Source organism: Siphateles boraxobius, unplaced genomic scaffold (assembly GCF_051911475.1).
Source record: "Siphateles boraxobius isolate OS27281-9 unplaced genomic scaffold, OSU_SipBor_1 22, whole genome shotgun sequence".
Classification (NCBI taxonomy): Eukaryota; Metazoa; Chordata; class Actinopteri; order Cypriniformes; family Leuciscidae; genus Siphateles; species Siphateles boraxobius.
Window position 1 is genome coordinate 13,385,223 of NW_027508833.1, and position 16,975 is coordinate 13,402,197.

Genomic DNA, 16,975 nt, shown 5'->3' on the forward strand with positions numbered 1-16,975 from the left:
ATAGAGCCTTTAGCAATATTCTATGAGGTCACATGCTAATCTGGAGTGTCCTTTTGTGACCACAACAAACATTTGCAGGGATAAAAAAACAAAAAACTAATGCTAAAACATAACTACCCTGATGTTACACTGTGCTCTTGCCTTTGTCTTCTCTCTCTCTCTCTCTCTCTCTCTCTCTCTCTCTCTCTTTCTCTCTCTCTATTTCTCTCTCTCTCTCTCCCATCCTCTCTCTATCTCTCTCTTTAAACACATTTTCTTTTTCCATGAAGTTAGACAATAATCAAAATTAACATTTCTGTGCATTATATGCAACACAATAAAAATCTTAAAATTATTCATTCATTCATTCATTCATTGTAAATGTCATAAAAAATGTTGGGTGACGCACAATCTACGGCATAATGTTATGAATCAGCTTCAGTAAAAACTAAAATTCCAAATTTAGTCCATCATTAAGAAAGCATATATCAGTAGCCAGAAAGAAAGTTTTGTGTGCGCTAAGGGAAAAAAGGTTGTGTCAGAAATAAAAGTGTAATAAAGTGCCACATACCATTATGAATCATTGCATTGATGTCTGTTAGCTCTATATTTAGACTGTGTTACTTTATGACTAAAATATTAAATTGGATGAGTCTTTTATCAGTAGAGTAGTTATCTCTGTTAGTAAATATTGTGTTATGCATATTTATTCTTGAAATCTGAAATTCAGTTCATTATTATAGTGCAAAGTATTCAGCATATTTTGGAGAATAATGAAATCATGCCAAAAAAACACCCGTTTTTACATTCACTAGCTCAAAACAATAATTATGGATGAAAAATAAGTTTATATCTGCTATGCATTTTGTGAATTGGTAAGTTTGTCAGAGCGTGAAGAAATATACAGCTGAGTATCATCAGCATAACAGTGAAAACTAATGCCATGCTTCCTAATGATATCTCCTAAGGGTAGCATGTAGAGAGTGAACAGCAAAGGTCCTAGTACTGAGCCTTGTGGTACACCATACTGAACTTTTGATCGATAAGACATCTCTTCATTTACTGCTACAAACTGATAACGATCAGATAAGTATTATTTAAACCATGCTAGTGCATTTCCATTAATGCCAACATAATTTTCGAGTCTATTTAAAGGAATGTTGTGGTCGATTAAGGCTGAGCAATTTTATCGATTCTGCGATATAAATCGATATTTTTTTTCCCAAGAAAGTATCAATTTTTAAGCCGCGTGTATCGATACACAAGTCCCATGCAAATACCCCCGTGTTTACCCCCATTCGCTTTAAAGCTTGGACGTTTTCGGTTCTGCTGTCGGTACTGGAGAAAATAGAAAATACACGTAGGCTACTATTTATTATTGAAATAAAGACGTAATCTTGAACATGTTTATCTCGCCAGCCAGTTCTATATATAATAATATTAAACCATTTGTCTGTGATGTAACTTTGCTATTCGCAGTCCAGAAGAGAGAGATCTCTCACGCGGAGCCACGCGCGCGCGCACAACACGACACGACAGCCCTGCTCAATGACTGACAATGAGGACAGAACTAAACATTCAAACGTGGTTACACTTTAGATCTGGGACAATATTCTAATTTTATTTTAGATTCGGCTTTCAGAGATTATAAAAAGAAGATATTTGAGATGAAACCAAACTAACTGCATTATGTCTAGAGCAACTTCCTTCCCTTCACAGCGATGCGCTGTCATTTCTTCCTAAAACCCAAACGTACCGTCAGAATCAGCACGATCGGTGATTGTTGTAAAATGCAGTCTCTACTGTTGCTAAATTGCGGACGCGTTTAATCATTAAAAGAGCTATTTTAATTGCACAAACATCTGCGCAAGAGTTGTGTGCAAGAGTTGTTCACAAGGCGACGCGCGCTCCGAAATGGACTGCAAGAAAAGTACAGGTTACTTAACTTTGGGCTTCATGTGCGCATCTAAACTATCAAATATACATAATAATATAAAAATTACCAGCTATGAGATTCACTGAAACACAGTTTATACACTTAAACAGTTTATGTCTTAAATGGACGTAAATAGTTAGGAGAAAATGATGGTGCATCAGTCACCTATTATATCTGCACTCGGTCTTAAAGGGGCAGCGTCTAATAAACCTGCTGACGATTGAGCCATTAATGTGAATCAAACAACAAAAGGCACTCACAGCTCTTGAATGAATAACTTAAACTTGTCCAGTCAGAGACATATATTGTGTAAATCAAGTTCCCTTTCGTAGTCACTCCGAGTTACGTTGGATGACGACGAATGGGGGTTTCGCTTAGAACACCTATTGACTTTGAGTATTACAAAACGAGCCAATGGCGATGAAATGCCATGGGTCTGCGGAATTTGCATATCGTATCTCCGCCCCACCGCATGGGTATAAAAGGAGGACGCCGGCAACATGCAGATATGTTTTCGCTTCGGAGCCGAGAGTATTTCTTGACTCCACAGCCATCTCTGACTTCGCTCTACGAGACGAGCTTCTCTCTCCGGTGTTGGTGTGACGGCGATCTGCAGCGAGCTCACAGTGCCTGCTGATCTGTGCAGTGATCTGCCAGTGTGTGTGTGTCTCCCTGTGCGCTTCAACATCGCAGAGTTTTTTCTCCTCTCATAAAAGAGCTCGCACGCGGCACGTCTTTTTAAAGACGGCTCGCCCGTGCATTTCTGGTTGCAGCGGACTGGTATCGGACTCTGATGGGCACGAGCGCTGACTAATGTGTTTGGGCTTTGATCATGCTTGAACAGCACTCGTGGATGACTCATTTTCTCTCTGCTGAGCGTCATATATAGGTCGAGACTCGGTGAACTCGCAAGAGTGAGAGTCCCCTCATCCACCACCCGATCTTCGGCTGGTGGCCAGGGTGACCTGAGGGTGTTGGTCTGGTACAAGGCGCCGACTCTGTGTCCACGCCCCAGCCCCCCCTCTTTAATGACGGTGCCCACTAGCGAACTGATGATTCCACGAGTCTACCCTCGGGTGGCTCGTGTGTTTTCATTTGAAGCTACAGAGGACGATGCTGTGTCTGTAGCAGCATCACTAGGTGGGCTTGATTCTTCTGGAAATGACGACTCGTCACAGCTGCCACCTTCTGGTCTGCATATGGCTGTGCCTGAGTCTGATCCGGAAATGACGGCCATGCTTTCACATAGAGGCTCTTTCACCTAGATATCATCATATAGAGACTGTGTCTGTTCCCCGAATTTGGAAATCCAAAAAACGTCCAAACCGATCTAAGGTTAAAAATGTAATTGATATTCAACAAATAAAAAATAGATATAATACAGATGAGCAAACGATAAAGCTTGGGTTGCTGAATATTCGATCCCTTACTTCAAAAGCACTCATAGTTAATGATATGATTTCAGATTATAACCTAGATGTGCTGTGTATGACAGAAACCTGGCTAAAACCAGACGATTACATTACTTTAAATGAGTCCACCCCCCATGATTACTGTTATAAACATGAACCTCGCCTGAAAGGCAAAGGGGGAGGTGTTGCTGTAATTTATAGTAATATTTTCAAAACCACTAAAAAATCTAGTTTAAAATATATTTCTTTTGAAGTGTTGGTGCTTAATGTAAAAATATATAATGTAAACGATAAATCAAGTTTGAGAATTCTGCTGGCAACTGTCTAAAGGCCACCCGGGCACCATAAAGGTTTTATCAAAGAATTTGCTGACTTTCTATCAGAATTAGTATTGACTGCAGATAAAGTCCTAATTGTTGGTGATTTTAATATACATGTAGATAATGGAAAAGATGCAATGGGATTGGCATTTAAAGACATTCTTAACTCTATTGGAGTTAGACAACACGTGTCAGGACCTACTCATTGTCGTAATCATACTCTAGATCTAATATTATCACATGGAATCAATGTTGATGCTGTTGAAATTCTGCAGCAGAGCTACGACATCTCAGATCATTATCTAGTCTCATGTAAATTACATTTAGCCAAGGCTGCAAAGCCAACTCCGTGTTAAAGTATGTTAGACCTATCACTTCTGCCACTAAAGATTGCTTTATCAATAATCTTCCTAATCAGTTTCATCGTCTCAGCATCCCAGATAGCTTAGAAGAACTTGATATTGCAACAGAAACTTTTAACTCTCTCCTTTCCAGCACTTTAGATACAGTTGCTCCGTTGCGCTTAAAGAAGATTAAAGAAAATAGTCCAACACCGTGGTACAACGAGCACACCCGGGCCCTTAAGAGAGCAGCCAGAAAAATGGAGCGCAACTGGAAGAAAACAAAACGAGGTATTTCGGATTTCATGGAAGGAGAGCTCGATTGCTTACAGAGAGGCTTTAAAAGCTGCTAGATCTGCTTATTTTTCAACCCTATTAAAAGAAAATAAACATAATCCAAGGTATTTATTTGAAAAAGTGGCTACACTAACGAAAAAGAAAGCTTCAAGCCCAGAAGTTTCCAATAAACACAGCAGTAATGACTTTATGAACTTCTACACTTATAAGATTGATAATATTAGGGACAAAATTATAACTATGCAACCGTCTACTACAGCATCACATCAGGGAGTGCATTATAGTCTCCCCGAGGTAAAATTTGATTCATTTGTTGCCATAGGAGAGGAAGAATTTTGCAAACTCGTTAATTCATCTAAATCGACAACATGTATGTTAGACCCTATACCGACTAAACTACTGAAAGAGATGCTTCCAGAAGTCATAGATCCTCTTCTTAACATCATTAATTCATCTTTCTCTCTAGGATACGTACCAAAACCTTTAAGCTGGCTATGATTAAACCGCTTGTTAAAAAAACGCAACTTGATCCTACAGAATTAGTCAAGTACAGGCCGATCTCAAATCTACCTTTTCTGTCAAAGATACTAGAAAAGGCAGTATCCTCACAACTGTGTTCCTTTCTTAAAAGAAATGGTATCTGCGAGGATTTCCAGTCAGGATTTAGACCGCACCATAGCTCTGAGACAGCTCTCATTAGAGTCACAAATGATTTGCTCTTACCATTCGATCGTGGTTGTATCTCTCTATTAGTGTTACTTGATCTTAGTGCTGCATTTGACACCATTGACCACAACATTCTCTTAAATAGACTAGAAAACTATGTTGGCATTAGTGGAATTGCATTAGCATGGTTTAAATCATATTTATCTGACCGCTATCAGTTTGTAGCAGTAAATGAAGAGATGTCTTATCGATCACAAGTTCAGTATGGCGTACCACAAGGCTCAGTACTAGGACCGCTGCTGTTCACTCTGTACATGCTACCTTTAGGAGATATCATTAGGAAACATGGAATTAGCTTTCACTGTTATGCTGATGATACTCAGCTCTATATTTCTTCCAAACCTAACGAAACTCACCAATTCACAAAATTATCGGAATGCATAGTTGATATAAAAAATTGGATGACTAGTAATTTCCTACTACTAAATTCTGAAAAAACAGAGATTCTAATTATTGGACAAAAAACTTCCACACGTAATAACCTAGAATACTGTCTAACACTTGATGGCTGCTCTGTTAAGTCTTCGTCGTCAGTTAGGAACCTGGGTGTGCTCTTTGATACCAATCTTTCATTTGAAAGTCACGTGTCTAGTGTCTGTAAAACCGTATTTTTCCATCATAAAAATATATCTAAATTACGTCATATGCTCTCATTGACAAATGCGGAACAACTAGTTCATGCGTTCATGACACCAAGGCTAGATTATTGTAATGCTCTTCTGGGTGGTTGCCCTGCACGCTTAATAAACAAACTACAGCTAGTTCAAAACGCAGCCGCTAGAGTTCTTACCAGAACCAGGAAGTATGACCATATTAGCCCGGTTCTGTCAACACTGCATTGGCTCCCTATTAAACATCGTATAAATTTTAAAATATTGCTGATTACTTACAAAGCACTAAATGGTTTAGCTCCCCAGTACTTGAGCGAGCTCTTAACGCAGTATAGTCCTTCACGTCTATTGCGATCTCAAAACTCCGGCCAGTTGATAATACCTAGAATATATAAATCGACTGCTGGCGGTAGATCCTTTTCCTATTTAGCACCAAAACTTTGGAACAATCTTCCTGACATTGTCCGGGAAGCAGACACAGTCTGTCAGTTCAAAGCTAGACTAAAAACACATATCTTTGACCTAGCATTCACATAACACTCTATAGCCTTCTATAATTCAATATTAGGCTGCTTAGATTAGGTCAGCCGGAACTGGGAACACTTCCCTCATATCCTGATGTACTCGTTACATCATAAGAAGAATGGCATCTACGCTAATTTTAGTGTCTTTGTTTATCCCGAGGTTTTCCCGCAGCCTGCTGGATCCAGGCCGTTTCCAGATCTGACGAAGGACTTTCGCCTGGACCTGATGACAATGCAGTGCTGAAGTGCCAACTAGCCTCTCCCTATGGAGGATCCCTATACCACTCTACAGATAAAGCGTTGTGGAATTTTTCGGTTCGCGTACCTACCCAAAGTGATAAGATAAAATAAAAATTCTGCATCAAAATTTATAGACAAGTAGTTTGTTTAGGCATGGTTTGTAAGGAATTACAAACCTGCGCACATATATTCAAATGCACATAACTATAGAATCAATTCTTAATGCGCATGTGAACGCCATCAGCGTCTATCACAGGTTCACGTTTAAAGTCTGTTTAGAGAGAACGGTGTCGTCTTAGCGGCCCCTAATTTAATAACAAATGATCATTTAGACGGAAGTTAATCAATCAAAACTAACTTTAGCTGGAAAAAACATTTTTCAAGAGCCATTATACAACCAAACCAATCTCTGTTACCTTAAATGATATGTTTATCTCTGTAAAGCTGCTTTGAAACAATCTACATTGTTAAAAGCGCTATATAAATGAGGATGACTTGACTTGACTTGATGGTGGGAGACTGAAGGGGAAGGCTCTCTCAAAGCAGAGGTTGTCCCACTGGATGTGGACGCCATTGCTTTGGCTTACCAACAACAATGCCGACCGTGCCCCCTTGGTGTGACAGCCCACTCCACCCGGAGTGTGGCTTCCTCTTGGGCTCTAGTGCATGGTGCCTCGCTAACAGACATCTGTAGAGCTGCAGGCTGGGCGACACCCAACACATTCGCCAGATTTTATAATCTCCGAGTGGAGCCTGTGTCCTCTCGTGTACTCGCTCAGTCAGCTAGTACTGGACCCGCTCAGGTGTCTTCGCTTGCTCGCCATTCCACTCCACGGACTGGATACGAGCGATATTCCCAGGGGGGCTTTCCTCTCTGAAGCCCTGAGTTCCTCCAGCACTGTTGACGCTGGCGCCAGTGTCTATTGCCTGTGCGTCGGCTAGGTGCTTCCGTGTGCATGGTTCCTCCCCTGAGTAACCCCCACATGTGTATTTCCACTGTAAGCCTCTTTGACTATGTGTCTTTCCCTCGCCAAGCCACCTTGCCACTCCTGGAGTTGAAAGTTGCCACCCCTCGGGCTGGTCACTCCAGCGTTCCTCCATATGAAGCCCTCCGGCCATATGTGTGTTCTTAAGTCCTCCCTACGGGTAGGCATGCTGCGGCATATTTCCTCTGAGATATGCTTCCCAGTGTACCTTGGTATTCCTGTGTTAAGTAGGACTCCTTCGTCCGTGCCAGTTTCACGACAGGGGGATCAGACTTTTGCAGGGCACTGGAAGACAGCTGTGAAGGTGGCGTGATTTCACAGGGACCCCCATTCGTCGTCATCCGACGTAACTCGGAGTGACTACGAAAGGGAACGTCTCGGTTACGTATGTAACCCTCGTTCCCTGAGTAGGGAACGGAGACGTTACGTCTCCCTGCCACTTCCGCGGTACCGCTGGGTAGAACGCCTGAGTTCAGTCTCGGCTCCTCAGCGAAGACATATCTGCATGTTGCCGGCGTCCTCCTTTTATACCCACGCGGTGGGGCGGAGATACGCTATGCAAATTCCGCAGACCCATGGCATTTCATCGCCATTGGCTCGTTTTGTAATACTCGAAGTCGATAGGTGTTCTAAGCGAAACCCCCATTCGTCGTCATCCGACTTAACGTCCTGAGTAGGGAACGAGGGTTACATACGTAACCGAGACGTTTTTAGTTTTCAGTTCAAATAATTCAATCAAAGTAAATGGAACACTCACAAGATGTCACCAAAATCACTCTGTCCCCTTTAAATCTTTCAGAAAATGATGTAAGTGTATTGAATTATATCGAATCGTATCGAATCGTTTGCTGAATATCGTGATATATATCGTATCGTGAGCTGAATATCGTGTATCGTATCGTATCGTGAGATTAGTGTATCGCTACAGCCCAATGGTCGACAGTGTCAAATGCAGCACTAAGATCGAGATACACTAATAGAGAGATACAACCACGATCGGATGATAAGAGCAAATCCTTTGTGACTCTAATGAGAGCTGTCTTAATGCTATGGTATGGTCTAAAACCTGACTGAAAATCCTCGTAGATATAATTTCTTTCTAAAAAAGGAACATAGTTGTGAAGATATGGCCTTTTCTAGTATCTTTGAAAGAAAAGGTAGATTTGAGATCGGCCTGTAATTGACTAATTCTGTAGGATCAAGTTGCGTTTTTTTTAACAAGTGGTTTAATCATAGTCAGCCTAAAAGTTTTCGTTACACATTCTACTGAAAAAGATGAATTAATGATATTAAGAAGAGGAACTATGACCTCAGGAAGCATCTGTTTCAGTAGTTTTGTCGGTATAGGGTCTAACATACATGTTGTCGATTTAGATGATTTAACGAGTATAAAATTCTTCCTCTTCTATTGAATGAATCGAATTTTTCGTCAGGGGGACTACAATGCACTGCCTGATGCAATACTGTAGTAGATGGTTGCATAGTTATAATTTTCTCCCTGATATTATCAATATTGTAAGTAAAGAAGTTCATAAAGTCATTACTGCTGTGCTGCTTGGAAACGTCTGGGGTTGAAGCTTTATTTTTTGTTAGTTTAGCCACTGTTTCAAATAAATGCCAAGGGTTTTGTTTATTTTCTTCTAATAGGGTTGAAATAATAAAAAGATCTAGCAGCTTTAAAGGCCTCTCTGTATGCAATCGTGCTCTCTTTCCATGAAATGCGAAATGCCTCTAGCTTTGTTTTCTTCCAGTTGCGCTCCATTTTTCTGGCCATTCTCTTAAGCCAGAGTGTGCTCGTTGTACCATGGTGTTGGACTGTAGCGTGAAGCGTAAAGGAGCAAATGTGTCTAAAGTGCTGGAAAAGAGAGAGTTAAAAGTTTCTGTCGCAATATCGAGTTCTTCTAACCTATCCTATGCTGAGATGATGAAACTGATCAGGTAGATTATTAATAAAGCAATCTTTTGTGGCAGAAGTGATAGGTCTAACATATTTGTAACAGGGAGTCAGCTTTGCAGCTTCAGGCAGCCTTGGCTAAATGAAGTTTACACGAGACTAGATAATGATCTGAGATGTCATTGCTCTGCTGCAGAATTTCAACGGCTTCAACATTGATTCCATGTGTTAATATTAGATCTAGAGTATGATTACGACAATGAGTAGGTCCTGACACGTGTTGTCTAACTCCAATAGAGTTCAGAAGGCCAATCCCAATGCGTCTTTTTCGTTATCTATATGTATATTAAAATCACCAACAATTAGGTATTTATCTGCAGCCAGTTCTAACTCCGATAAAAAATTTCACTCTCCACACTCACCGATCCTACTCACTACAGTTGTTGATGAACTTGTAAAAGGCGCAAGCAAAATAAATAAATAAAGAGTGCACGGATGGCACGTTAACAGGCTAGCGATTACTAGTGTGTTGTGCTAGCAACGATTTAGATTGAAGCTAGCGATATCAGGTTAATATGTGATGTTGAGTAAGTTATATTTAGTAATATAAACAACAGGGAATGATAGTAAATAATGATTCAAAACAGAAAGATATACTAAGCTTACAGACGCAAACCAACTCAGCCGCAGCAGCAGCAAGGTAGTCAGGAGCAATCGATGTCGCGCGCAACGAAGGCTGTTCCAATTCGAAGGCTCCTTCAAATGCGGCCTTCTTTTCCTGGGCAATGAAGGATACAAAAGATGGATTCTTCGTGACCAGTGTTTCCAGGTAGTGTCTAAGATTTCCAGCCCAAAAGCTCTCAAAAACCCAGCCAAATCACTCACTGCCAAAAGAATGTGATAGAATTCTATGGTCATGACAACCAAGGTTTATAAGAACCATTTACCTCCTCAAAACTAATTATTGAAATTAAAGAAATGAATCCATTCTCCTGTATACTGAGTCATAATCATTTGTTACATTTAAAAGAGCAGAAAAAGGCCTCAGTTACCAGGGCTACCATCAGATAAGACTGTTTTATTGGTGTGAAAAATGTGGTCTTGTGGAAAAGCAAAGGCCTTTGGAAAGACACATAAAGCCCAAAAAACAGACAAACTGTTCTATAAATGAACATGCATATCTCCAGAACATTGTGTGTATGATTATTACTGTCCAGTATAGTGTCTGGTATTGGATACCATTTTATGTGTGCTTTATGAGAGAACTACTGTAACCCCACCTATATCATGTCTCCTATCAAATTAATGTTCATTTCACGACTCACACTTTAGTTTACATTACCTCCTCATAGAATGCAGTGTGTGTTTGTTATATTAATCAGAGTACAAAAGGACACCTACTGCCAGACCCATTCTAACCATGCTCCAGACAAAAGGACATAAAACCTCCCAACAGAGGAATTTTCCTGCTTGAAATATTGTACCTTAGCCATTGCTCAAGCCAAAACTCAAGAGGCATGACTTAAGTGGAAGCCCCCACACAGATCCCACTTGCTCTCTTCTTTCTTCTCCTGGTGGCTGTGCATGTGAGACCAGAAACCTGGTCCGACCACGAGATCGTGGGCTGGCAGACCTCAACACATCAAGCCAAGCCCATGTGTAACTTCTTAGACCGTAACAGAGTCAAATAATGTTGAAGATTTTATTATTTAGAAAATAAGTAATTTTGCTATATATTTGGACACAATTATTTCTTCTGTCTTGACTTTGGATTTCCTCTGTGTATGTGAAAGACCTTGAATGGAATGTTGTTTGCTGCAGAAAATTCTATTCTGAGAAGTCACATGGTAAAAGACCTTTACCCAAAACTATCTATAGGGTGTGTTACCTTCTTTGGAAGAAGATGTATGTATATAACTCTGAACCAAAAGATACTCGGGAGCGCACTGGAAGGCCAGAGGGCCAGAGAGCGTTAGAGCGCCGTTCTATGGAACGGGACGGCGTTCGAAAATAAAGTCTAATTATTTCTGGCATCAAAGATCTCTGCGAAGTTATTTTTCAGAAAGATTGAAAACCACAACATTTGGCGCCCAACGTGGGGCTGGTTCAGGAGCTGATGGTCACAAATCAACACAAACTAAAAGTGGCCACAAGGTAACCAGTTTTGCTTAAAAGATTGTGTTGTTCGCCCAGACATTTACTCATTGCGGTAAGACCCTTTAAAAAGCTTCTCCAAATTTAAAGAACTAAAAATTGAAAAGAGGATCTTTGATTCTAGAAATAAGTGTCAATTGTTGTTGATGATGTCAAGTACTGTGTTATAGCGCGGCGGAGCTCCCGTTAGTGTTTGCCTGTGTTTATATAACCTGGTGCAGATTGTATGAATATTGGTACTGCTGATGTGCCGCTAAAGGTTTTGTCATACGTATGTAAGGACTTGAGATGTTTGCTTGTTAAGTTTAACAAGTGTACTGGTTAAGGTTAATCTTTTTTTTTTTATGTTTACTGTAAAGGATAGCAGTTATTGTTTTTTCTTGTCAAGGATGACAAGTGTAATGATAAGAATATCATTAATGATTAAGGCTAATCATTTTCTGCTCGTTAAGGATAACGATACTCATAAGGTTATGAGGTATTTTATCTGTGTTTCTTATTAAGGATAATAAGATAGCATGCGCACAGATAAGTTTAGCTTATGGTTACCGCATTGTTATAGGAATGACATGGACTGCTCAGGTAAGCTAAATTGAATCGCAGAGGTCTGCGATAGTTTTAAAGTTATTTTATCACTGTGTTTGGGAAGTGTATCCGTGATGTATTGTATCCGTGTATCCGTATCCGTGATGACGGGGCAGTCATGGCCTAATGGTAGCAGAGTTGGACTGGTGACCCAAAGGTTGCTGGTTCAATTCCAGTACCGGCAGGAATATGACTGAGGTGTCCTTGAGCAAGGCACCTAACCCCCAATCGCTCCCCGGGCGCCACTCAAGGCTGCCCGCTGCTCCGGGTGTGTGTATCCACGTTTGCAGTGTGTGTGTGTACACTACTCACTACTCTGCTCCTAATGTGTGTGCACTTACTTGGATGGGTTAAATGCAGAGGTCAAATTCCAAGTATGGGTTACCATACTTGGCCATCACGTGAAAAAAAATAAAAAAATAATTGTTATAAAGACAGTGAGTAACACTGTAAGTAGAATATAGCTTGTGTGTGTGTATGTGGGATCCTGTGTGTCTGCTTGACTGTGCCTGTGGTTAAAAATAGGGGACAAGGAATGTGTGAATGAGCTTGAGGGACAAGTACTGTATAAATGATGTGTAATATAAAAGGAAATAGTAAAAGAAAACAATTGTTTCAAGATATTAATCTTGCAGATTATTGTAGTATGAAATAAGTTAAAATAATAAAATATATATTTAAATTAATAAATATAATAATATATATAAATAGATAAAGATAAATAAAAATGCATGTGCTTAATATATTATATCTTATATCTGAAGACGTCTAAAATTTGTATCTCATTATCCCTGAAGACAAAGTGAGAAAAAAATGATTCCATTGTAGATAATTAAGTTTATGCTAAGTAAAAAATAACTTGTGCAGTGTGCTAAAAGTGAACAAGATTGAGTGACAAACAGCCATAAATAATTTACAGCAATCTTAGAATTGTGGTAATGTGAATTGTTGGAAATGGCTGAGCAAAATTGTATTCACTATGTGAGATTATTTTGAGCACAGCATGCAAATATAGGAGAAAAATTGAAGTCTGATTTTGTGATAGGGAAAATTATTTAATTGTATTATACTCAGAAAATCAAATGTTAGATTATTGATGATGTTGCAATGAAGAAATAGCTTGCTTTTTCCTGCAACGAAGAACTTGCTTTACTAAAAACAGGATGGGAGAACTGCTGTTGTCAACCAGTGATTATTATATAGTATAAAAGAACTAGGAAAAAGATGGTTAAAAAGTGGAATTTAAAAAAAAAGCTAATAGCTCAGGAACAAATATTTATAAAGATTAATTTGATCTATGCAGCTCTCTGAGTGTTCAACTTCAATGATCGCTCTATAGAGACTGCTTCAAATTTAGTTAATTATTAGATTAACTTTATTCATTCTGATTATTCACTGGTCTCATAAGCAATTCTTTATATTCTCTGCTAAACTAACCCTCTCTGCTTTTTCAGTAGGTTCAAGTCCAGCCCTATAAAAAAGAAAGAATACACTGAAAGAGACAAGTGGGTGCTCAACTCACCAAATAGTTCAAACTGAGGCTGGATTTGTTATAGTGAGGGCTATTACATTAAACAACTATAGGGCTAAAAGTATGAGAAAAATTATTCTGTAGCAAAGAAAAAGATAGACACAAAATGTCAAAGAATAATTATTATTGTTTGCAAAACAATGATACTGGTCACTCCATTTTGTTTTGGTAAGTTTTTAGAGATAAAGATTGGAGAAAATTACTCCAAAAGTCCAAAATTATGAAATCGCAAAAAATGCTGTCAGAACTGGGATAATGAGATGGAAATGTTGTTGGCCATGGATCCAAGATTATGCAGAGATCTCCAATGTATTTCATAAAGCAGCTCATGAGCAAAAAAACAAAAAAGAATAGGAAAAATCAGAAAAACAAATGACAAAATGTATTTGAAAAATTACAATTGGCAGGCTTATTATTCTAAAATACTAAGTCTATTAGAATTTGTAAAAAGAAAAAAAAGGATTATAACAATGGTGTTAAACTAAACCTTATGATCATTGACACTTCTCAGTAGTGTTTGACATAGCTGTGTTGACCTGATCAGACCTTGTGGCTAAAATTATAGGATGCCACATTTAGAGCACAACCTGCAAGAATGTATGCTGGCCAGTGTGTGTGTGAGAGAGAAAGAGTGTGTGAATGAGTGAGAGATGGTGTTTGAAGAAACATCTAAGGCAAATCAATTATTTTGCCAATACAGCTGTATTTAAAATGTAACATGTGGGCCCACAGGGCAAATTCTGCCCAATAAAATAATGACCATGGATGGATTTGGTTAAATTTCCTGGTCAGGAACTGAAGTAACAATATGAAAAAACAAAGAATGAAAAGAGAAAAATAAAAATTGAAAAACCAGTGCCACGTGCGCAGCGCATAACATATCTGACTTTCTTTGCAGCATAACACGTCTGCCTTTCTTTTCAGCATATCGTGATTGAGCTGATCTTTGTCAAAAGTATGAAATATTGTCTTGTAACTTTTGTCAAAGTGGGTTGAGTATTGTCCAAGATGCCTAATAAATAATGTGCTAATAGTGGAACTCAAGACAAAGAGATAACTGAGTTGAATTGACTAATTTTAAGAGTACATTGGAAATTTATTGTGAGAAAAATGCAAAAAGTTGCAAATAATGATGAAAAGTCAAATTTATGAAAAACAAATAGGAATATATGGATTAAAGTCCTGCTGTTAATGAAAGCAGAAATGACACCACTCAGCCCACATGACCTTTCTACAGGTAACATCGAGAAGGAAAATGGGACAGATGAGCAGATGATTGAAATCACATGTTATTTTCACTAACAAAAATAATTAAGCTTTAATTTACAGATAGCAGCAGCTCGATTCCAGGAAGGATTCTGGAACAAGTCTAACAAAAAGAACCAGTAACTATGCTTTGTAATTTCAGAGGAAGTGATCAAAAGAGTGACATTTGAGTCCATGCCTCTCAACGTAAAATAAACCAACTGACTTCAGCAACCCCCCACAACGGAAGTGAGGGATCAAGGACAAGCTGACAATGAGAGAAAGGAGTCCATTGCAATGAACGACTCAAGAGTCACCCTGGTGAAGACTAACAGAATGATCAAATCATGAATGGAAAAAGAAGATAAACTTGACAAGAAACACAGTAATGAGAGGAACTGTGCAAAGAAAAGAGAATCAACAGAGATGAGTACAAGCTCAAACAATAGTCAACATCAACCAACTTTCCTATGAATGAATGTTCAGCCCTTGAATAGATTCAGTAGCAACTTAATAATAACCCCACCATAACAAAAATTATTGAAGAGAAAAATATATTAAAGCAACATAGAAAACAATGATAATGAAAAATAGAAAAGAAACTAAAATAATGTTAACAATTAATGTAAGAAATTGATATAGTACAATGGGAATTAAGACAATTCATGAAGGAAAAAATTAGAACTAAAAATAACTTTTAAAATAAATCTTATACTCAGATGAAACTTGTCAATACAAGGTTATACTTAATTAATTTAAGGCTACAGTGAAATTAAAGCAAGTATTAACAAATATTAAATTTAAATTTTAATTGATAAGAATACATTTTGATTCAAAATGCAATTGATTAGTTAAAATGATATCAAGTAGTGCTTGATAGAAAGTATAGAAAGTTTATAGACTTAGAGGAAGTTATTGAAATTCGATAACAAACAGGCCCTTGTGAAAAATCTAAATGGCACCAGTGGGGGGTCAAAATTAGATATTTGGCATTCACTTGAAGGACAGATTGTTGAACCAATGAATACTTTTGAATATTCTCAATCCAGATGCGCAATGGTATTAAACCAGTGCGCAAAGGGGGGAGTAAGGTAGTAAGGTAAACAAATTAAATTAAAAGCATTTTTGCAAAGTTTTGTGAAATTTGTGGCAAAAACAAAGTTAAGAAAAGAACAGCGACAAAAATAGGCCATATATCAGTATACCAGAAGAACTATTAAAACACTTGGTAATGGATTATGTGGACATGATATAGATGAGTAAAAGCAATGAAACCAGCAGAGGAGGGGTAGGAACAGAAATTTCTAACAGAGAAGTAATCCTTGGATTGAAAATCTATCAGAAATAAGGTCAGATTATATGTCAACTAAACAGAAGTATTGAAGATTGAAAATAAATTGCATACGAATACAAGGAAGTTTTAATAATGATTAAGTTATAATGCTAATGGTTTAAATGGTTGATAGACAAACTTTTAGATTGTTAGATATAAAGAAAAAGAAGTGTACATATAAGGAATATGTAAGAGTGCAAAAAGTTATTTGCTAGAGTTATTTTTCTAATTGTCTAATGAGTTCATTGAATGACTTTTATGAGATAAATGTAACATTGCTCTGAAGCTTTCTTAGTTAGAGTGATTACATGAGACATAATTAGTTTATTCATGATAGTTTATTTAGAAATTATTAGAAAAGAAGAAAATGTATTCAGTTTAGTCTAGAACTGAGGAGCTACAATGAGAATAGGAAGAAATACGTGAGATTAAAAAGGTCAAAATGGAATTTATTGTTTAAATTTGGTAAAAAAATAGACAGTAAGTGAAATGTATTGCAATTTATTACAGACAAAGTAGAACAAAAATGCATAATAAATCAATAAGACTACTATAATAAGCAGATATTTATTATAATGCTTTGTCTGCATTAGGAGAAAAACAATTATATGAAAAAAGTAGAATGACTTATGTTTGGTGATCAGTGTTGCACTTTTACTAAATAATATTGTGCAGGGAGGAAAATTTAGCAATTCCGATTGAGTCAAGAAAAACTTAAGAGCAGAAGTTAAGGAGAACTTCATAAAAGTTTGGAAAATTAAGGTTTGCTCAATTAGGGATGTTTTTTGGAGATGCAATATTGAAAGTGGGTTATTATTCTGTTGTGTACTTTGTATATTAAGATCACTAGTTGGAAAACCA